We start from the raw sequence: 23598 nt of genomic DNA on the forward strand, positions 1-23598 counted from the left end.
CACTGCAATATGAATAAAAGCTTTAAAAAGAAAAAGAACGTAGCAGATTAGGAGACTTCAGGCAAATTCATACCACCAAAGAGAAATCATAACAAGGAAATTAGTAATATTTGTAGCTGGAGATGTAGGTAAAAGTCAGATCACAAGAAGTCAAAAGTCAGATCATGAAGAGATGTATCATGTAGGAAAGTTGGACATTATCCTATTGGTAATGATCCCCTTTAAGGAGCATTAAGCTGAAGAGCTACATGTTACATGTAGGTGATCCCAATGGCAGTGTGGAGAATAGATTGGTTTAAAGACCATCTCAAACCAGGTCAGAGGTGATGAGTGATAAGTGTTAAGAGTAATAAGAGATAAATAAGGTAGTGGTAGCTGGAATAGAGCATAGGGAACAAATTCAAGAAATATTTAGGAGAAAAAAATGGACAGGATTACATAATTGAATGTGAAAGATAAGAAAGAGAGAGGATAAAAACAAGGGTTTTAGCTTAGGTGACTACCTAGGTGATTGCCTCCAGGTGACATAGAGGATACAGAAGGTGGCCACAGATATAAGTTCAGTTCAGGAATACTGAAGTTTAAGTGACTTTTGGACAGGTAGGAGGATATATATACACGCAGCAATTAGATAGGCAAGTTTAAATTTCATTAGACATATTTGGGGTATAAGATATAAATTTGGCGATCAACAAAGTTTAGGAGGAAATTGCAATGGATTAGTCAGGAAGAATATGCAAAGTGGAAGGAGTCTCCACAACATTTCTGAGGGACTGTGGAGGAGGAAGAGAAGTCTGCAAAGAGTAGCTACATTATAAGGAGCACGTGGGATTTTACAAGCCAAGAGAGTAGTTTACAAGACAGTGTCAGTTGAAACAAAGATGCAGAGTAACAAAACACCAAAAATACCACTTTAGTTTGGTAATTACTTGGTCATTGGTGACCTTATGAGAACAGTTTCAATGGAGTGGCTGTGATGGAAACCGGATGCGAAAGAGTACAAAGTAAATGGGAGGTCAGGAAATCAGGGCAGTGAGTAGAGACTCTTCTTTGAAAACTTTTATGCAATTCTACACCAAGTATTACAGATCAAGGAGGTTAAAAGAGACATGTAAAGAGTCTAATTAACCAACTTGTGTTATCTCCAAAGGGAAAACATTTTATTTGCCTGTGAATGGCCCTTGTACTGGCACTGCATAGAAAGGGAGATCAAAATGAAACCAAACCAAAAGCAGCATGTTTTGAACAATGAAAAACAAAACTCTGTTCTGAGCAATGGATATAAAGAGATGCAAGATGCACTTTGTGGTCCCCGAGGCTCATCATAATGTATAGGAATAACACCCAAAAAAATCAAGAATTAAGTGATCAGAGAGCAGCTGAGAGTCAGAGCTTAAACATGAATTAGGCACCAGTGAATGTTAATCACTTTGTTCATGCAACCTAACTATTCCCACTTATCTCTCTGTTGGAGGAGGTCATCAAGAGGGTGTGACACCAGTTGAACCTCGAACTGGACCTGAACGATCAAAGGCTCCTTACTCCTTCCCCTGTACTTAGAATGTACGACTGGCCCACTGTCCCCATGCTAGGAGCCACTTACAGACGCAGCCTTGAGAGAATGATGTGTTGAGGCCACCTGAATTGGACAGTGACTGAACCCTGTTAATGGTCTCCATATAAACTATTACAGTTCTGGTGGGTAGGTGCAGAGATCTACTCACCTCATGATTGTCCCAGACAAGCCTCGAACTTCAGTTCCCTTGCTTATTAAAACTACCTCCTACCCATCTGGAGTGGCTTACCTCCTTCTTCAGTCTCTCTTGCCCTCCGTGTAGGGAGCCAGTGTCGGATTTCACCCAGTGAGCTCAGGTAGTGAGCCAACACTCTCCCTGTGAAAACCTGCCCCTCAACAACTAAACCTCCAGACACATTCCCTTTCAGTCCCTAAACTACCAGGTAGAGTCTATACCATAACCCCTGGCTCCAGGGCTTTGAGGTCTCCCAGCTAAAGCCACTTAGCACTCCTCCAAGACCAGCTCATTCCCATTGCTGGGAACGTAAAGAACCTGAGGGCAATAGGATTGCACGTAGGTGATGAGGCTGCTCACCTGCTCTGACCTTATGCTCACATTTCACTGTTGATTTCTATCTCCAGTAGATTATTTTTATTAAAAGTAAACTTCTGGTGGCCTATATGGGAAAAGAATCTTAAAAAGAGTGGATATATGTATATGTATGGCTGATTCACTTTGCTGTACACCTGAAACTAACACATTATAAATCAACTATACCCCAAAAAAAATTAATTTAAAAAAATAAACTTTTATTATGTAGCAAGTATCTGTATGCAGAGTAGAAAGTTAAAGATAACAGATACCACAGTAAGAAGATTAGATGACTTTATTCCTACAGTCTGGGATAACCACTAATCCCTTATTGTAAGTTCTTCCACATTTTTTTTATTCACAAATATAAATATGTGCATGTTTACTGAGACAAGATCAAGCTGTAATGTTATTTTTCCCATAGATGATTAACTCTTTAAGAGACCAAATTTTACAATTCTATCGCGGGACTGTCTGGCTTGGTATCTGACTTAGAATAAGACCCACATGAAAGAAATTTAAAAGTGGGTTCTGTTTCTTGAAATTTACTGAAAAGATTTGCACCTCAAGAGCCATCTACGAGGTCCAAGACTCATGGGTCCCTCTTGACTAAAGAATTAATGCTCACTATGCAGACCTGTGTCAAGATAATGCGATTGAGTTCAAACAAAAAAGAGAGATGGGTGATGGTCAAAGTTGGGACCAGGAGTTGGAGTAGCCATGAGTGTGCTCTTGCATGCTTTCCTGTAGATAAAATGACCACACCAAGAATGTCCACAAGCATGGGAGCATGGGTGATATGGCCTAGCTGACCTTGAAGCTGATACCTAGCTTCAAGACCTTGCATATGTCAGAGATTCAAATTCTCTTCTGCTTCATGAAGAATATGGAATTATATCTCTTTCCATAAATCAAAACAATATGCATTGTAATCGTTCCATAAATCAAGAGATCAGTAGTGTGCATCCTTACTTTCCTAGTGCTCAGTGATCCTTATCTTTTCTGCAGAGATATCTGTGCCTAAAAAGGTCTTCAGAAGAAGAATCTATACATTATATGGAAAAGTAAAAGTACAAGAAAGTTTTAGATTCTATTACTGCTCAACATCACTAATTATTAAAGAAATGCAAATCAAAACTACAATGAGGGCTTCTTTGGTGGCGCAGTGGTTGAGAGTCCGCCTGCCGATGCAGGGGACACGGGTTTGTGCCCTGGTCTGGGAAGATCCCACATGGCGCGGAGCGGCTGGGCCCGTGAGCCATGGCCGCTGAGCCTGCGTGTCCGGAGCCTGTGCTCTGCCATGGGAGAGGTCACAACAGTGAGAGGCCCACGTACCAAAAAAAAAAAAAAAAACTACAATGAGATATCATCTCACACCAGTCACAATGGCCATCATCAAAAAGTCTGCAAATAATGAATACTAGAGAGGGTGTGGAGAAAAGGGAACTCTCCTACACCATTGGTGGGAATGTAAATTGGTGCAGCCACTATGGAGAACAGTATGGAGGTTCCTTAAAAAGCTAAAAATAGATTTATCATATGATCCAGCAATCCCACTCTTGGGCATATATCCAGAAAAAATGGAAACTCTAACTTGAAAAGATACATGCACCCCGATGTTCACAGCAGCACAATTTACATAAATCCATTGTGGTCACAATGTTTCCATAATAAGGAAAACTCTCTTTAAATTAAGAAACTATCATAGCAACACTCTTTCCAATAGTCAAGACATGGAAGCAACCTAAATGTTTATTGACATATGAATGGATAAAGAAGATGTGGTATATATATACAATGGACTATTACTCAGTCATTAAAAAAAATAATAATGCCATTTGCAGCAACATGGGTGGACCTAGAGATTATCATAGTAAGTGAAGTAAGTCAGACAGAGAAAGACAAATATCATATATCACTTATACGAGGTATCTTAAAAAATGATACAAATGAGTTATTTACAAAACAGAAATAGACTTGCAGACATTGAAAACAAACTTATGGTTACCAAAGGGGAAAGGAGGGGAGAGGGATAAATTAGGATTTTGGGATTAACAAATGCACACTACTATATATAAAAGATAGATAATCAACAAGGACTTACTGTATAGCACAAGGAACTGTATTCAATATCTTGTAATAACCTATAATGGAAAAGAATCTGAAAAAGAATATATAAATATATGTATAACTGAAAAAACGATAATATATTATTTAACTTCTGTGTGCCTCAGTTTTTTACCTAAAAAGCAGAAATAATAAAAGCACCTACCTCATAGAGTTGTGGTAAAAATTAGTTGAGCATATGAAATACTGAAATATGTTTCATGCACAAAGATATTTCTCTGAAGAAGATATACAAATGCCATCAAGCATATGAAAATATTCTCAACATCACTAATCATCAGAAAAATGCAAATCAAAATCACAATGAGATATCAGCTCATACCTGTCAGGATGACTATTATGAAAAAAGAAGGATTATAAATGGTGGCAATAATGTGGAGAAACTGGAACCCTTGTTCACTGTTGGTGGGAATGTCAAATGGTGCAGCCATTATGGAAAGTAATATGGAGGGTCCTAAAAAAATTAAAAATAGAATTACTGTATGATTCATCAATTTCACTTTGAGGTACATATCCAAAAGAATTGAAAACAGGATCTCAGAGATGTTTGCACACATACGGTTATTAAAGCAATATTCACAAAAAGCAAAAGGTAGAAGAACCTAAATGTCCATCAATGGATGAATGAAGAAAACATAGTGTATGCCTGCAATGGGTTATTATTCAACCTTAAAAAAGAAGGAAATCCTGTCATACGCTATGTGGACAAACCTGGAGGACATTATGCTAAGTGGAATAAGCCAGTCACAGAAGGACAAATACTGCATGATTCCACTTACATAAGGTATTTAAAGTAATCAAACTTGTAGAAACAGAAAGCAGAAGGTGTACAAGGGACTGGGGGGAGGGGGCAGATAAGGAGTAGCTGTGTGGTGGGTGTAGAGTTTCAGTCATGCAGGATGGTGGGCAGGGTGGCGCCCAGGGATCTGTTACACAACAATGTGCATATGGTTGACAGTATTGATCTGTACTCTTGGAAATTGTTGGAAAGGTGGATTTTATGCTTTTTTCAGCCACACTAAAAATAAATGGAAGAAATAAACTCTGTGGCAGAGATTGACACTTGATTATATCTAAATCCCCAGAGCCTAGCCTGAGATTTGGCAAAGAGTAAGGGTTTAAAAAATTGTTTCTCAGAGGAGGAAAGCCTGAATGAATGCAAGAGTAAACTTGAGATTAAATTTTTAAAGGCATTCAGCTACTGAATATTCACTGGGGACCCTTGCCTCTCTCACCCTTGGGCTTGGTGTCTGTAGTGGTGATTGGAAGATTAATGGTCACCAGGGAATATCCTTGAGATGGTCAAAAAGATTCAAAAGTGTCATTTTCACATAAGGAGCTCTTTGAGAAAAGTAGAGAATTCCAGGGTCACTGAATGCCCTTTTCTTCTAAGAAACTTTCTCTAAATTGTCCTACTTTCTGAGCTGTTATTGTCAGCAATTTTGCTTCAATTCTTCATTTTTATTATCTTGGACTTCTGAAAAGTGATGTTTCCCTACACTAGGACAAGTTCCCCTCCTATTACATATTTAAGCTTAATTCTTAAGTTAAGAATTATAGGAATGGGAGATTGGGGTTGACATATATACACCAAATATGCATAAAATAGATAACTAATAAGAACCTGCTATATAAAAATAAAATAAAATTTTATAAAATATTTTTTGAAAAGAATTATAAAGTCTGCATATAGGTCACGCCTCTCATGTACTGCAGAAGCTAGAAGGATCTGAAGCAAAGGTGATCAGATGCTGAGTCATGCAAAGCTGGCCTCCTCGATGCAGGAAAACCTCCTCAGCAAGTTCACCCAGTGTTCCTGGACCAAGGGCTCAGGGGGCTGCCCTCTTTTAAACCCATTCTAAGGAGAGCAAGAGGCAAAATATATTCATTCATTCAAAGACCTCGGCATTAGGCACTGGAGTGCTAGGACAGGATTCTCGCCCTAAATCTATCTAAGGTCTGGTCAGAGAGACAGACACGAAAATCAGTGATTAATCCCAGAGGGATAAGTACAGGAGGGTAGATACAGGCTCTGAGATAACAGGAGAATTACCACTGTCTTAGCTAAAGATGGCTGAGGATAGCTCAGTTAATGCTCTCAATAACAGAACTAATTTTTAAAAGATTAACAGGGTTAGCCACTGACAGGGCTGGAGGTTGGGTGGGGAGCAGGGAAGGAAGCAAGTATACTATAGAGGGAGGCAGCAGCTTGCTTATATCATTTATGCTCTAGGAGGATTGATACGGCTAGAGACAATTGTCAAGATGGAGAGTGGCGGGACATAGAAAGCAAGGGACTAATGCAAAACTCAGGTGCTCAAGTGCTTTCTGATATATTTGAACTTTATCTCGAAGATTAGTGGAAATGGAGTCGTGAAGAGATGGGCTCTTCAGAAAGACAACTTAGTAAGAGTGTGCAGCATGGATTAGAGAGAAGGAGATAGAAATGGGGAGCCTAGTTACATGGCTATTGTTACTCTTCAGGAGAGACGTTATTAAATTCTGAACTCTGGAGGAGGTGGTAGGAATGAAAAAGATAGAAAAGATTCAGAAGTCTTTCATCAAGGAGATTGTAAAAGGCATCATTTAAGATTATCCTGGTGAGATATTATCCTGTTAATATCTGGTGCAGGATTTTTATCATAATGGTTTATAGAAAAGTCAAGTCCCTGATATTATACATAAACTTGTGGATGCATTTAGGTAAATTTTTTGCTACGAAAAGTCTCTTTAATTTTCATCAGACTCTCAAACAACCAATAGGTTAAAAGTTAAATTATTAAGCTAAGTATTGACAGTGGTCCACTGTACTACTAGGAAGAACCAAAGCTCTTAATTTCACAGCATATGTTGACAAGACATAGCCCACAAGGCCAGGCTAGAAAAGCAAGTTGGTTTTTTAATGACATTTATCACCTTGGATTTTATGCAAGGCTACTCTTGCACTTCAGAATTCTTTATTGCTCTGAACTACACAGAATTTTGTCAGGTAACAGGGAAACAATCTCTTATATTCTCAAAAATCTTTTTTAAAAGTAAAATCCACGACTTTCCTGCAAAACTTGAGTGAAACTTAGTCCATCTAAGGAGCCCAGAAGGGGCAGCTCAGTTACATATGGCCGTACACCCACCTAGAGAATATTTGGGGCACCTTTTCTATAAGCGTTCACACATTTATCTATGTATCCTTGTAGTTTAAGAAATGGAAGCAAAGATGAATAAGATATAGTCTTTGTTACAAAATTATCAGTCACTTAATTTAATAAATGGACTCCATAATAGTCATCCAAAGCAGGCAGTAATAAACTTTGTTATGGGATCAAGGAGTGGGAATATGGCCAAAGAGAGATGCCAGAGCAGCATCTCAAATACAGTGTAGGAGTTTGCCAGGCTGCAGGAGCATACGAGGCCAACTGCAGGAGAGCTATCCCAAACTTAACGTGTTACCTGGGGCTTTATTTTGACCACGTCATATAAGTTTGTGTCTTTTTAATTGTAGGTCATGAAATCACTTTAGGGGGAAATATGTGGATATGCCACAGTATGTTTATCCCTTCACACATTGGTGGACATTAGGATGGTGTCCACTTTTTGTCTATTACAAATAAAGCTGCTATGAATAGTTAGGTACAAGTTTTGAATGGTTGTATGAATGTCTCTCAGGTAAATATATAGGTATGGAATGGCTGAGTGTATGTTTACTTTTAAAAAAACTGCCAACCTGTTTTCCAAAACGGTTGTATCATTTTGTATTCCCACCAACATTGTATGAGAGTTCAAGTTGTTCCATATCCACCTCAACACTTGGTATTGTCAATCTTTTTAATTTTTAGATATTTTAATCAAAGTGTACTTGTAATTCCTTATGGTTTTAATCTGCATTTCCCTAATGAGTAAAGTTGAGCATTTTTAAATGTTTATTATATTTATATATATATATATATATACATCTCAGAGAATTTATATATATATTACAGAATAGATGTATATATTTATCATATATATAACATGTACACATATTCTATAGCAAAATGTTCAAATCTTTTTCTTTTTGTTTATCAAATCCTTCTGTTTATCAGGATGTTGATACTCATTAATAAGCAGTTATGTGTTCTTTGTATATTCTAAATAAGAGTCTTTGTTCCATTCTGTGGTTTACCTTTTTATTTTCTTAACAGTGTCTTTTGAGAAGAAAACGTTTTAAATGTTGATGAAATCTAATTTGTGTGTGTGTGTGTGTGTGTGTGTGTGTACGTGCACGCGCGTGTGTGTGAGCGTATGTGTATGTAAGTGCGTGGGTTCTTTAGAGGTGAGTGGGAATGAGGCAGGTTAGATAATCCCTTCCCCAACTCAGGAGAGAAGGTTGTGAAATAGAAGGTAATAATGTATGATTCCATATAAGTATAAGGAAGAGAACTAAAAAATCATGAATTGTAGCCCAAATTGTCCCTGTGCAATAGTGTAATAGGATATGAAATTGAGCTGCTATATAGGGGAGAGGGAAGTGGGACAAAATTATAGCTATCTTAAGAATAGTGATAACTGGCATTTATGTACATTTATATGTATATATATACATATATATTCCCTTGAAACTACTCTTCTGAGAAAATCAATCATTTTCAACAAATTATGTCTGTATAAGTTGGCAAGTAAAAATACTACCAAAAGTGCAAATCAAGGAACCAGAAAAGTCTAGGTTAAAAATCTAGGCCTCCCTGTGACCTTGAGAATTTTATTTCATATCTGATTGATTACAAAATGGTGAACTGAGCAATTGAAATGGAGTCTATAACAAAAAATATTTCTTAGAAGTTTTTTGTTTTATTGAGGTATAACTGACATATGACATTATATTAGTTTCAGGTGTACAATATAATGATCCGATGTTTGTATATATTGTGAAATAATCACCACAATAAGTCTAGTTAATATCTGTCACCATACATTAGGGCTTTTTTTAAAACATCTATGGATGCATACTTCCCCAGTCAAAATTCTGCAACGATTTTTTTTAGAAATTGAAAAGTTGATTCTAAAATTTACATAAAACTGCAAAAGACTCGAAAAGCCAAACAACCTTAAAAAATATTTTGAGGGCTTCCCTGGTGGTGCAGTGGTTGAGAATCTGCCTGTTAATGCAGGGGACACGGGTTCGAGCCCTGGTCTGGGAACATCCCACATGCCGCAGAGCAACTAGGCCCGTGAGCCACAACTACTGAGCCTGCGCGTCTGGAGCCTGTGCTCTGCAACAAGAGAGGCCACGACAGTGAGAGGCCCACGCACCGTGACGAAGAGTGGCCCCCGCTTGCCACAACTAGAGAAAGCCCTTGCACAGAAACGAAGACCCAACACAGCCAAAAATAAAAATAAATAAATTAAAAGAAGGCTCAACATTAAAAAGAAAAATTTTGATGAACTTAATACTACTAGATTCTAAGATATAGATATAAACCTACAGTACACAAGTCAACGTTATATTTGAGTATAAAGACAGACAAATAAATCAATGGAACAGAATAGAGGGTTTAGAAACAGATTGATATGTAGAGAGTCAATTGTTTTTGGTAATGCAATTCAATGATAGTAGAACAATTGGGTAAACAAATGAAGAGAAAAATGATTTTCTGCCACTATCTCAAATAATGAAATTAACAATATAATAATTTGAGATGAATTGTAGATATAAATATAAAAGTTAAAACTTTAAAGCTTTAGGGACTTCCCTGGCGGTCCAGTGGTTAAGACTCTGCACTTCCAATGCAGGGGTGTACAGGTTCGGTCCCTGGTTGGGGAACTAAGATCCCACATGCCACACGGTGCTATTGTACAATACAATAGCCATTAACCACATGTGACCATATATAATTAAATTCAACTGCTTAAGATTAAGTGAAATTTAAAGTTTGATTTCTCAGCCACAGCAGCCATATTTCAAATGCTTAACAACCAAGGTAGCTAAAGGTTATGATATTGGAAAAGGCAAATAGAAGTTCTAATGTAAAGTGTTATTCTAGAAGACAATATAGGAGAATGTCTTCACAAGCAGGAAAAAATTTATTAAATAGGGCACAGAAGTTGCCAACAAAAAAACTTAAACGTCGATAAATTGGACTTTCTCAAAACTTAATCACACATTCATTAAAAGACACTGTCAAGAAAATGAGTAGACAAAACACAGACTGGAAGAAAGTATTCACAACATATATATATGAAAAAGTGTTCTGTGGCTTCCCTGGTGGCGCAGTGGTTGAGAGTCCGCCTGTCAATGCAGGGGACACGGGTTCGTGCCCCAGTCCGGGAAGATCCCACATGCCGCGGAGCGGCTGGGCCCGTGAGCCATGGCCGCTGAGCCTGCGCGTCTGGAGCCTGTGCTCCGCAAAGGGAGAGGCCACAACAGTGAGAGGCCCGTGTACCGCAAAAAAAAAAAAAAAGTGTTCTGTATGCAGGATATGTAAAGAACCCCTACAATTTTAGTTTTAAAAGAGCAAACAAAAAGCCAATTAAATGGAGCAAAAACTTGAACAAAAATTGTAAATCAACAGACGACTCACAAAGGAAAGCATGCAGATGACCAATAAGTACTCAAAAAAGTACTCAATATCATTGGTCATCAGAAAAATGCAAATGAAAACCACAAAGACATCACTAGACACCTGTAATTGCGGCTAAATTTAAAAGGAATGGCACACTTGATATTGATGAGGATGTGAAGCATTCAGAAGTCTCAAATATTGCCATTGAGAATGTAACATAGTACAGTCATTTTGGAAAACTGTTTGGCAGTATCTTATGAAGTTAAACATGTAGTATAACATTTCTATGGCTTGGCAACTGCACTTGGGTGAAAGAGAAACCAAAGCACATTTCCACACAAATATCAGCACACAAATGCCACTTAGCAACTTTATTAATGTTAACCTCAAACTTGAAACAACCCAAATGTCCTTCATCAGAAGAGTAAATCATCAAATTTTGGTAGATCCATACAATGAAATACTACTCAGCAATTAAATGGGGCAAACTGCTCACACACAGAACAGCATAGATGAATCTCAAAACTTTTTGCTAAGATTAAAAAAAGGACTTCTAAAAAATAAACACTATATGAGTTCACTTAGATGGAGTTCTAGAAGAGGTAAAACTAATCTATGCCTCTGGAAGGAGGTCATTTACTGGAAAGGAGCATGAGCGAATTTTCTGGAACAAGGGAAAATTTCTATATCTTGTTTGAGGTGATGAGTTCATGGGTAGAGGCATTTGTCAAAAATCCCCGAACTACACTTATCATATGTGCCTATCACTGTATGTATATTATCCCTTGATTAAAAATAAAAAGTTCTGGAGGGATTAAAGGAATTCTTGTATAAATGTGTAAATGTGTGTAGATGTGTATAAAGGTATATTCTAAATGTGCCTTTCCTCTCAGTATCTGCAGTGACTCCAGCTCTAGATACAAGTGCCCTCTGCTCACCCAAACCAAAGTGCCCTCAGAAGATACTCCTTATGGAATACCCCATTATCAAGTACCAGTGCAGAAATAGAGACTTTACCTCTTGTGGTCTCCAAAGCCTCAGGTAACAGAGCTCAGCCTCGTTCTTCATCCCTCTGCCTTCTGGTTTATTGATCATAACTCACCACAAAGAGTCTGACAAACTCAATATGTCATGGACAACCAGAGCTTTTCTTATTCCATCAGCAGCTGACTCAACTATTAGTCATCTCCGAGATCAAAAATCTATTTTCTCATTCTAGGCTTGTAAACCTGAGCCCAGACCTCTGCAGACATCTTAAAACCTGCCGTCAATTGATTTTTTTTCTTTTATATTCTGTAAATCTAACAATAAATAAATAATAACGTTCAAACATCCACTTTGCATTTGCTTTATTTATCACATTTTTAGGCACATCTTTTGGTTTTCAAGTGACCTGAATATGCTCAAACATATATTGACATCAAGTAGGTTGCCATGGGAACTGAATGCAGCTGCACAAAGAGGTTTATGGGCAGGTAATTTAAAAAGCCCTGGAGCAAAGAATGAGTGCTTGATAGTGTCCTAGAACACCCCAGGGCATATCAAAATTAAATAAAGCACTAAGTCTTGAAGTAAGGGGTGGTTATTATACAGTAAACAGTAGCTGAAAGAAAAAAGCATTTTCCCCTAAATATCTGGTTTTCAGAATATGCATTATGATATTAACTTATTTGATGGGAAAAATCAGGTCTGGGTTCTCTATATTTACTCACTAGATAAAAAAACATAATAGTTTGAAAATCTTTGAATATATGCTTTATTGATAATATTAGTGTCCTCAAAAATGGATCAATAGTGAACATAGAGAGAGAGAACCACAGACTCAGAATTAAAAGAATTCTTAAAAGCAACTCACAATTTAGGCTCCAGTGACCTCTTAATTCTGTGGAAGGGCCAAATCATGTATATTGTTAAAAGCCCCAGTTTGGAGACCACTGATATTGTCATTCGCCCTAAACAGCACAAGGCATCCATACCAAATCATGAAAAAGTGGTTTTGACCTCTTTATAAACACATGCCATTGGCGGCATGAAGTTCACAGCCTCAAAAAGAATAGTTGTAAACTGTGACTTTTGTAAGAGACCTAAACATTGAGAGATTTGATCATCATTGTCATCTCTTCTGCAGATGAACAAAACTGAGGGAAAGTTGAATTTTATCCTCTCAACCTTCCTACCTACTTATCAGCATGGCCATTTTCATAGTATTGGCTTAAAACACCCTCATTGTCAAAGTCAAAATTCTTTATGACGGTGTAGCTTCTCATACTCTATGAAACGCTTCCTATAAGTTGTCCGATTTTCAAGCAAAATAGTGTTCAATTTTAAAATTTTCCATTAGAACCCTGGTTCTATGAAAAATTTAATACCTTCTACAAGTAAATCCATAATTGCATAGTATCTCAGAAAGAACACAGGATTTAGAGTAAAAGGAACTCACCTTTACTACTGAGTTGGTTACGTACCAACTGTGTGATATTAGACAAGACATTTAATTTCTCTAACTCTAAATTTCTTTCTTTGTAAAGTGATGATGATAATCATGCCGAGCTCCCAGAGTTGTTGGTTAGATTTTAAATGATAATGTGTGTAAAAACATTTTAAAATCATAAAATAATAGACAATTACAATGTTCAATAATTTAAAGCTGAAAATTTGTCACATGTTCCCCCTCTTTCTTCACTAACAATGGACAGTTATCTTGGATAACATAACAGTTAGGTGGGATTATAGAAATAAGGATTGCTATTCAGTGATGAGAGAACGTTGCACAGTTAACACAGCTCAAATGATAATAATGGCTATCATTTATTGAGTGCCAATCAAATGCCAAGAAATCAACATAGTATCATTTATCAACACTATGAGGTAGAATTTAGCTCCGTTTTGGAGATATTAAAACCAGGTGTCGTGAGCATATTGTTTTTATTCTAAAGCATCACGTCCTTGCAGGAACAACCAGTCTCCATTTCATGACGCCTTAGTGAAACCTTCCATCACAGCTTCCTGACTTCCTCTGGCCATAGGAGTGAAAATATGCAAAATTGGACCAATAAGACATCTTTTTGTGGACTTCCACATGAAATTGGGGAAGAAATCCCTTTCTGAGTTGCTAAGAAAAGACTAGAGTCTGAAGCTGCTGGTGGTCACCTCGCCTACTCTGCGTGACCAACCTCCGTGCAGAATAAAGTGGAGCAGAGAGGACAGGTACTAGGTGAGATGAAACCCCAGTAACATCATTGGAACCTGATCCAATCAAACCCAAGCCTGGATGGACCATTCTCTCACACCCAAGTTATAAGAGCAACGAATTCCTTTTTGATTACACTTATTTGAATTACTGTGAAAGGGTCACAGAAGGAAGTAGAATTTCCTGTGACAGAGTAACAGAGTTACTCATGCCTGAAGTTCTGCACAACTGATGAAGTAGCCACTGATCTCTGCTATCTAATACTTTACTGGCCTTTGCGATGTTCTATCATTCTGACGTCATCTTTGAAATGACACCAGGCAGCTAATTGCTGTAGTGAGTCAGTCTCCTGACAACACTTGATACAAGCGACAATTATATCATTCAATTTCACGTTCCTTTGAGAGTGAAATGAAGGACCACTAAGTCCCCAAGTAGCTTGACATCTTTTGGGGACAAAAAGAGGAATGTATATGCAATGTGGGCTGAAGAAACCTTTAAAGAGCTCATTGAATATCAGAATAAGATGAGAAATACAATTATAAGAGGCTCAAACTGAATCCTGTGGCTGTTAAAATACATTTGAGTTTAAGACTGCTGGTGTAGAGCTTTAAAGTAAAGGATGCCTATTTTTGAGTTGAAGCATTACAATGTCAACTTACAGGCAGGTGTAGGCTCTGTGGCTTCAGAGAAATGAAGTATGGTCATAGTTATTCGTTTAATTCATACAACAAATATTTATTGAGCAAACATTATGTGCTAGGCTCTGTTCCAGGCAAATCTCAGACTTCATGAAGTTTACATTCTAGTGGGGAAGTCAGAACATAAACAAGATAAAGGTGCAAACTATATAGTATGTTAGATGCTGATACATGCTAAGGAGAAAATTAAAGCAAGGAGAAAATAATTAAAGAAAATTAAAGCAAGGGAAGAGGTGGGAAAATCACCTCAATTTTAGAAACAATGACCAAGGAAGGTGTCACTAAAATGGTGACATTTAAATGAGATGTAGGTGAGAGAGTAAATTATGTGAATATTAGCAGGGAAAACACTTCAAACAAAGCAACAATTGCAAACATTCAGAGCCAAGAAAAGACCCTTTCAGGCAACTTTTAGAAAAATCTTATGACTAAGTATATCCACAAAGTAGCAAATAATCTCAAACAATTTTATACCGATACACACAGAATTCTGTATGTAATTTATTTGGAGAGGCTAAACAGTATTAATACCACCACCACCACACACACACACACACACACACACACACACACACACACATAAATACTACTTGGAAATTGCACAAATGTATTTGGTTTTCATCCAGTAGGCAAGAAGAGCTCTATACGTATCAAATGGTAAAATTCATGGGTAAAAGGAGACCAAAGATTAATATATGACATGTGCTTCTGTCCTCATTATGGCACTTTGCAATTCAAACCAGTATAAACTAAGATACATCTTCTGAGGATTTGTGAGTCTTCATTCAAACCCTGTACAGACATCCACATGGGAATTCCATTTTCAGCAAGATGTCCTAGATGTACAGAGTGACAATAGTATAGAACACCAAAAAATGCTGGATAACATGCTTTTTAAAAAAAATCTTTAAATCACAGTTGAGCTAGTAGTTGAGAAAAAAATTTGGGTTTAGAATGAGAAAGCAATTCTATAAGTATAAGCTAGTCCTGGAAACTGCATTTGCCCTGGGGACATTGGATAACCGGAGAAAGAAAAACAGAGCTGGAGGAATCAGGCTTCCAGACTTCAGACACTACAAAGCTACAGTAATCAAGACAGTATGGTACTGGCACAGAAACAGAAATATAGATCAGTGGAACAGCATAGAAAGCCCAGAGATAAACCCACGCACACATGGTCACCTTAACTTTGATAAAGGAGGCAAGAATATACAGTGGAGAAAAGACAGCCTCTTCAATAAGTGGTGCTGGGAAAACTGGACAGCTACATATAAAAGAATGAAATTAGAACACTCCCTAACACCATACACAAATATAAACTCAAAATGGATTAAAGACCTAAATGTAAGGCCAGACACCATCAAACTCTTAGAGGAAAACATAGGCAGAACACTCTATGACATAAATCACAGCAAGATCCTTTTTGACCCACCTCCTAGAGAAATGGAAATAAAAACAAAAATAAACAAATGGGACCTAATTAAACTTAAAAGCTTTTGCACAGCAAAGGAAACCATAAACAAGACCAAAAGACAACCCTCAGAAGGGTAGAAAATATTTGCAAATGAAGCAACTGACAAAGGATTAATCTCCAAAATTTACAAGCAGCTCATGCAGCTCAATATCAAAAAAAGGTAAACAACCGAATCCAAAAATGGACAGAAGACCTAAATAGACATTTCTCCAAAGAAGATATACAGATTGCCAACACACACATTAAAGAATGCTCAACATCATTAATCATTAGAGAAATGCAAATCAAAACTACAATGAGATATCATCTCACACCAGTCAGAATGGCCATCATCAAAAAATCTAGAAACAATAAATGCTGGAGAGGGTGTGGAGGAAAGGGAATCCTCTTGCACTGTTGGTGGGAATGTAAATTGGTACAGCCACTATGGAGAACAGTATGGAGCTTCCTTAAAAAATGAAAAATCGAACTGCCATATGACCCAGCAATCCCACTACTCAGCATACACCCTGAGAAAACCATAATTCAAAAAGAGTCATGTACCAAAATGTTCATTGCAGCTCTATTTACAATAGCCAGGACATGGAATCAACCTAAGTGTCCATCAAACAGATGAATGGATAAAGATGTGGCACATATATACAATGGAATATTACTCAGCCATAAAAAGAAATGAAACTGAGTCATTTGTACTGAGGTGGATGGGCCTAGAGTCTGTCATACAGAGTGAACTAAGTCAGAAAGAGAAAAATAAATACCGTATGCTAACACATATATATGGAATCTAAAAAACAAACAAAAATATGGTCTTGAAGAACCTAGGGGCAAGACGGGAATAAAGACATAGACCTACTAGAGAATGGACTTGAGGATATGGGGAGGGGGAAGGGTAAGCTGTTACAAAGTGAGAGAGTGACATGGACATATATACACTACCAAATGTAAAATAGATAGCTAGTGGGAAGCAGCCGCATAGCAGAGGGAGATCAGCTCGGTGCTTTGTGACCACCTAGAGGGGTGCGATGGGGAGGGTGGGAGGGAGGGAGATGCAAGAGGGAAGAGATATGGGGGTATATGTATATGTATAACTGATTCACTTTGTTATAAAGCAGAAACTAACACACTATTGTAAAGCAATTGTCCTCCAATAAAGATGTTAAAAAGAAAAAAAGAAATGGAGTTTTAAAAATAGGAAATGTGGGACATAAAGTACAAAATATGATTTCTGACATTAATCCAAATATTTCAGTAATTCCATTAAACGAAAATAGATTAAATTTTCTCTTTCTAAAGATTATCAGGATTTTTAAACACAATCCAGTTATATGCCAATTAGAAGAGATATAGCTAAAACATAAGAATATAGAAAATTTGAAAGAAAAGAGATAGAAAAAAATTGAAAATAAAGCTGGTTTAGCTATATAGCTAGTAGGAATGGACTCTTTCAAAGAAGATTAAGATGCCTAATTCACAGGGAATATATAAGAATATAAATTTGTAAATTAACATCTAACCCTACAAAGCAAAAACTCAGAGAATGACAAGAAAGAAATAAATCCATCAAAATAGTAAAGATTTTAATCCAGCCCTGCCAGTATTTGATATACCATACAAACAAATAGCGGCAAAGATAATGAGGTTAAAAAACTGAAAAAATGTATGCTATATAAGCATACTTCATTTTATTGCACTTTACTTAATTGCACTTTGCAGATAATGCAGTTTTTACAAGTTGAAGGTTTGTGGCAACCCTGTGTCAAAGAATTATATCAGTACAATTTTTTCAACAGCATTACTTTTAATTAAGAGGTGTACATTGTTTTTTTTTTTAAGTATAATGCTATTCCACACTTAATAGACTACAGTATAGTGTAAACATAACTTTAATATGCACTAGGAACCCAAAATGTTCATGTGACTAGCTTTATTGCAGTGGTCTGGAACCAAACCCACAATGTATCTGAGGTATGCCTATATAAAATAATAGATTGGGTCATAGATTGCATAATATTTATACAACAAAATAATATATAGCCATGAAAAATTAATCATAACAATAATCTAAAGAAGAAAAAAGTATAATACATAATTTAAAGAAAGCAAATTCCAGGAGAATAGACATATTATGATGCAATGTATATAAAGTGTAAAAATGGACAAACTTATTTAGAAACATAAATACATGTGGTAAAATAAAAGAGAAAATGAATAGCATGTTTAACACAACTTCAGGAGAATGGCTCATTCTGGATGGGACAGACATGTATTCAGAAGGGAAACTGAAGAGCCTCAAAGGAACTGGTAATTTCCTTTTTTAAAATAAATGTGTCCAAATATTCATTTTTTATTATTATTGCTGTTGCTGTTTAAACTGTGGTTTCATGTTATATATGTTCTTATGTCTAATATACAGCACATTAAGACATAGAAAAATATGTACCTATAGAGTCTAATGGAAAAACTTTACCGAAAAGCATTAAGTGACTTTCTGGAAGCTACAAGCAAGTCTGTAGGACAGTTCTCACATCCAAATCAATGATTTTCTTGACTGTGCACAAATCAGCCTTATCCTAGAGAAGATTACTCTTATCATGTCAGCCTTACATAAAATGAGGACATTTTTGAAAGAGTTTGCTGATAAAATGACAGAATCAAAAACTCTAACGACTTTAAATGACTTTAAATTATTTCTCAAGTTTGAGGCAGGTCATATTTCATGAATTTTATAAGCAGTTCTTACAACAGGCCATGCTTTGTCCTTATGTGGCAACATGTACCTAGACAAAAAGACTAGAAATGGAAACCCCATTGGAAAACCAGATTATACAAATGTTGGCATCTTCAAGAATTCTAGAAAAGACTTTGTTAAAAAAGACAAATTGGGAGATGTTCAAAGAGCATTAGAACCATGGCTGATCTGAGTGACCAAGGACAGAGTCCATGAATAAACTTCAGAGCTTAAGCAGGAACTTGGTGGGGGAAGGGAGAGTAGGCAGTAATTATTAAAATACATAAGACTGTTCCAGTTTAAAAAACATTTTGATCCTCAAGCCTTCGCAAATCAGTGTAAATTTAGCCTTATTTTACAGAAGAGAAAATGTGTATTGAAATATATTGAAAAATTCTTAAAGCTGCTCAATAAAATGTTTATCCTTCAATGTTTATCAGCACTAACATGGATAAGAGTCACTGAACTACAAACAGCTAGGTTTCAAGCATTAAACATTTACTATCCTATTTTTATGCACACAATTTTTGCCCTAATTTCTAGGTATAGTTGAGAAATTCATTTTAATTATCTCTGTTCTCCTTTCTGTTGTTCTCAGCCCCATGCTACTCTGTGGTGTGAAACAGATAATGAGCAGAAAGCTGATAAAACATGTGGGAGCAGAAGCTGAAGATGGTGAACTCTTTCTGCAGACAAAATAACAATATAAATTTTAGCAAATTTGGGTTTGTTTTATTTTTAAGATTTTTTAAAAATAAATTTCTGTTCACGTTAGAACCAAAACACAGAACCATAATGAGATAACAGTCAAAGATGAACCAACAAGAGTTGCAGTTCAATGGGAGTCAATAAATATGGCATCTTGCTGCCCCTACCTGGTTACCATGGCAGGTTGTGCCTAAAATTGCCTGGAAAGATGTGCTGTCTTACACAAATTTGAAACAAAATCTTCTAGACAACTTAACCCCCAAATATAAGCATCATCTTTACGTCAAGTTCACGATTTCTCTTGGGCACATTTTTTTTCAGTTTTTGTTTAAGCCCAGACCCTAGAAATTGACGAAGCTAAGGGCTGGATTCCACCCCTGAGGCATATGATAAAAAGCTCTCCTGGAAGAGGAGAAAGGGTTAACATGAATTATTCTGGGGGCCCTCCAGAGTCTGCCACAGTTCAACAATCCAGATATGTGTGTGGCAGGATCATTTTTTTTATATTAACATATCTTCCCAAGTATATTTCCCCTATTTGACTTTCAAACTATCCCACACACTCCACACACTTTCAAGCAGTTAGGTTACTTCCATATGACGGTCTTAGTCCGTCCAGGCTACTATAACAGAATACCATAGACTGGGTGGCTTGTAAACAACAATCCAGTATTTCACAACTCTGGAGGCTGAGAAGTTCAAGATCAAGACACCAGCAGATTTGGTGTCTTGGGAAGGCCTGCTTCCTGGCTTACAGGTGGTCATCTTCTCACTGTGTGCTCAAAGAGCAGAAGAGATGAGGGAACCCTTTGGGGTCCCTTTAATAAGGGCACTAATGCTATTCATGATGCCTCCATCTTCATGAGCTAATCACCTCCTAACAGCCCCACCTCTTAATACCATCACACTGGGGATTAGGATTTCAACATATGAACTTTGGAGGGAGATAAACATTCAGTCCATTGTAATGATTGTCTCAGAAGCAAAGTATGTCAAGGCAGAAAGTCTGAGCAAGTCTTCCTGGTTTTGATTTCCAAAAGGAAAATGGAGAGAACTTGGGACTTAGGCCAAACTTTTGAGAAAAATTGAAGATTAGAGACAGTGAAACTTACCTTTAAGTCTCCACAATATTCGCCCAGGCTGGGAAGGGAATTGGGAGAAAGCAACAGGAAGAGAGGTAATGGAAATAAATATATTAGAGAGATTGGAGGATGGAGAAACCACTAAAGCAAAGGAGTACTCAGAAAGGCATATTCAAGCAACCAGGAGTTGTGCAGGACAAGTAAGTCATCATATCCATACCTTCGGTTGCTACATGACTGAGTGTGAATGTAACAGACAACTGACCTTCTCATCGGCCTTCTGATGGGAAGTCCCTCTGGTAACAGCCAGTATTTCACCAGCAGGAGCAACATCATCCATGCCTTGAGAGTCGCCCAGTTTCTATCCAACTTATTCCACATGAACTAAACACTAAATATGTGCTTTGGTATAGACCAGAACAGAGTAAATCAGAGAGAGAGAAGGAGGGTGGTGTCCTAGATACATAATGATCTGGTGAAGGGACTGTTATAGAAAATACCATTAGATACTTGTCTGGTAGGAACAGGGTCTAGAAAGAATAAGCTCCATTCTCCCTAGACTAGGATCCCTGACAACACTACTTGTCCTCTCAAACCATTCCTATCCCCTCTCCCCTCCCTGCCTTTGCTTACCTGTTGTGCAAGAAAAAATGTTATAACAACCAACATTTATTATGCTTTATAGTATACAAAATGCTGTCTCACATGTAACTTCATTCATCTTCAAACAATTCTGTGAGATTGGCAGGTCAATTCCCATTGTTATCCCCAATTTACTGATGAGTGAGACTGAGGCTCTGAGAGGTTATGTAAGTTACCCAAGAGCACACAGGAACTAGAAGGTGGCAATAGTCCCAGTCTGTTCATTATCTGTGGTTCTATTGTTCCTTCACTACCATTTTGGCCCTGCTCCGAGGTAGAGCAAGCTGCTCCCTACAGTTTAAGGGGCCCTGAAGCCCTTCCCTCATGAAATGTTTCTTCCCAGACCTTCTTAAGTTCCAGAATACCCTGCCTTAGAGACATTACTCTAAGTTTAGGCAAGGTCTCCAGGAGGCCATTGGTAAAATGAGACATTCAACCTGGGCTCCCTTAACTGAGACGTCTATGGGCCAGAACTACTGTTTAAGAAACTTAAATGAAAGAACAGCCAAGTGACTATCATGGAGTAAAGGCTCAATAAATAGTGGGTTTCTTTTTTCTAGTTAAAAAAATTTTCGGGAACTTTTTAACACCCATGACATAATTCCTCTGCTTTCCAAGTAAACAAATAAATAACATAGCCATGAATAATATAACTTCATGTAATTCCAATGGTAAAATAAAATCTCAGAAAGTTTTTTTTTAAATCTCAACGAATCTTTCTGAAAATAATGAGCCCCCAAAATCGTCACCCCGAAGGAAAACAGTTTGCTTACCTTAACTCTACTCTGAGTCGTAAAATACTCAAAATTATTTTCACAAAAATTACTGAATTTATCAGTTCCCCTAGCTCTGTGGCATACGAGCATAAAGAATAATACACCCTGGGACTATGTAAAAGCCTAGATTAATATTGAATGAACAGCTAAGGATAAACAGGACTCTCTGCTCTGCTCTCACCGAAGACAAACACAAACAGTAAGCAGAGAATCAGGCACGGATCAAGCCCACGAATGCACGCATTGGTTACTGCAATACCAACAGGGCTTTTAAAATGTCAAAGGAAAAATATACTTTAATAAAAATACATGAAAACTGTGTTGAAAAATTAATGTAGCACACTGTGTGCAAATAAACCCCTACATGAATAGAAAGTTGAGATTATCTCCATGCATCAGTAAACCTCAGGTGACAAATCACTGGTGACAATTTCTCCCCCCCCTTTCAAATACGGTTAGGGGTCTTTGGGGGATTGTCAATGCATAACTGGGGTCAAAGATTTTAACTCAAACAACCTGGATATGCAGAGAAAATGTTTTGTTGTTGTTGTTTACGGTTTTCCACATGAGCCCCCATCCTCTGGTTAGAGCTAAAATTTTTAAATGAATATCTAACCCAGTTTAGACCTAGACTGATTTGACAGCTTAAATGGTCCTTTCAGGCAATATTCTCCCTAGGAGTGGGGAGGGAAGTCGCTCAGATTTCTTCTGCCTCTCTCTACTCATCTCTGAAAGAAGGCAGTTGGGTGTATAAGTGGGGAGAGGAGAGGAGTGTGAAATGGGGAGATGAGTGACCTTGAGGGTGGTGTTCTGGTCTTCTAGTTGGTGTTGTCTTAATGCTGTCTCGGCATTCATGGCTGGAGTCTGTAACTGATCTCATTCTCCCAATTTGGTCATAACCCAGTTCATTCTCTGGCCAATTCGGTCTCACTTGGGCACGTCCTGGCTCCAAAACCCCGAGATTCCCTGCCAGCCTCCAAGGCCAACTCTGAGGTCAGCCCCCCATCTCCTTGGGAACTGATGGTGGTTCAGGAAAGCTAACCCTAGGAGGTTCTGGCTCCCCAACAACACCACACAACCAAAGGGATGGAGGTGTGTTCAGTGCTGGAAAAGTTAGAAAAGGTCTCTCTTCACAGAGCCCAAAAAGGGAGTCAGGACCTATAGCCTTCTCCCTTCACCTCCTCGCAGCCCACACCCTGAATCTACCCTCACCGTCCGCCGAGGGGAAGCGGGGGCACACATCCAATCAATGTGCTCCTTCCTTCTCTTCCTCTCTGGCCTCTCCCCATCCTCTTCCTCCAGAGTTGGGAATGAGGTGGGCTTTGCACTTTCTTCTACATTCTGTATCCATTAGGCACAGGGCTTTGCTATCATGGATGGAGGGGGGTACCTTCTCTGCGGGGGATCTTCCCGGTTTAGTACCTGATATGTTAGACGGAAAAATAAAGAGATCTGGAAAAGGGTCTCTCAAGATCATAGTCTGGGTTATAATGCTTTTATTTCACTTTGTCCCTGTTTTTCATGTC

Source organism: Leucopleurus acutus (assembly GCF_964270905.1).
Source record: "Leucopleurus acutus genome assembly, chromosome: 17".
NCBI lineage: Eukaryota > Metazoa > Chordata > Mammalia > Artiodactyla > Delphinidae > Leucopleurus > Leucopleurus acutus.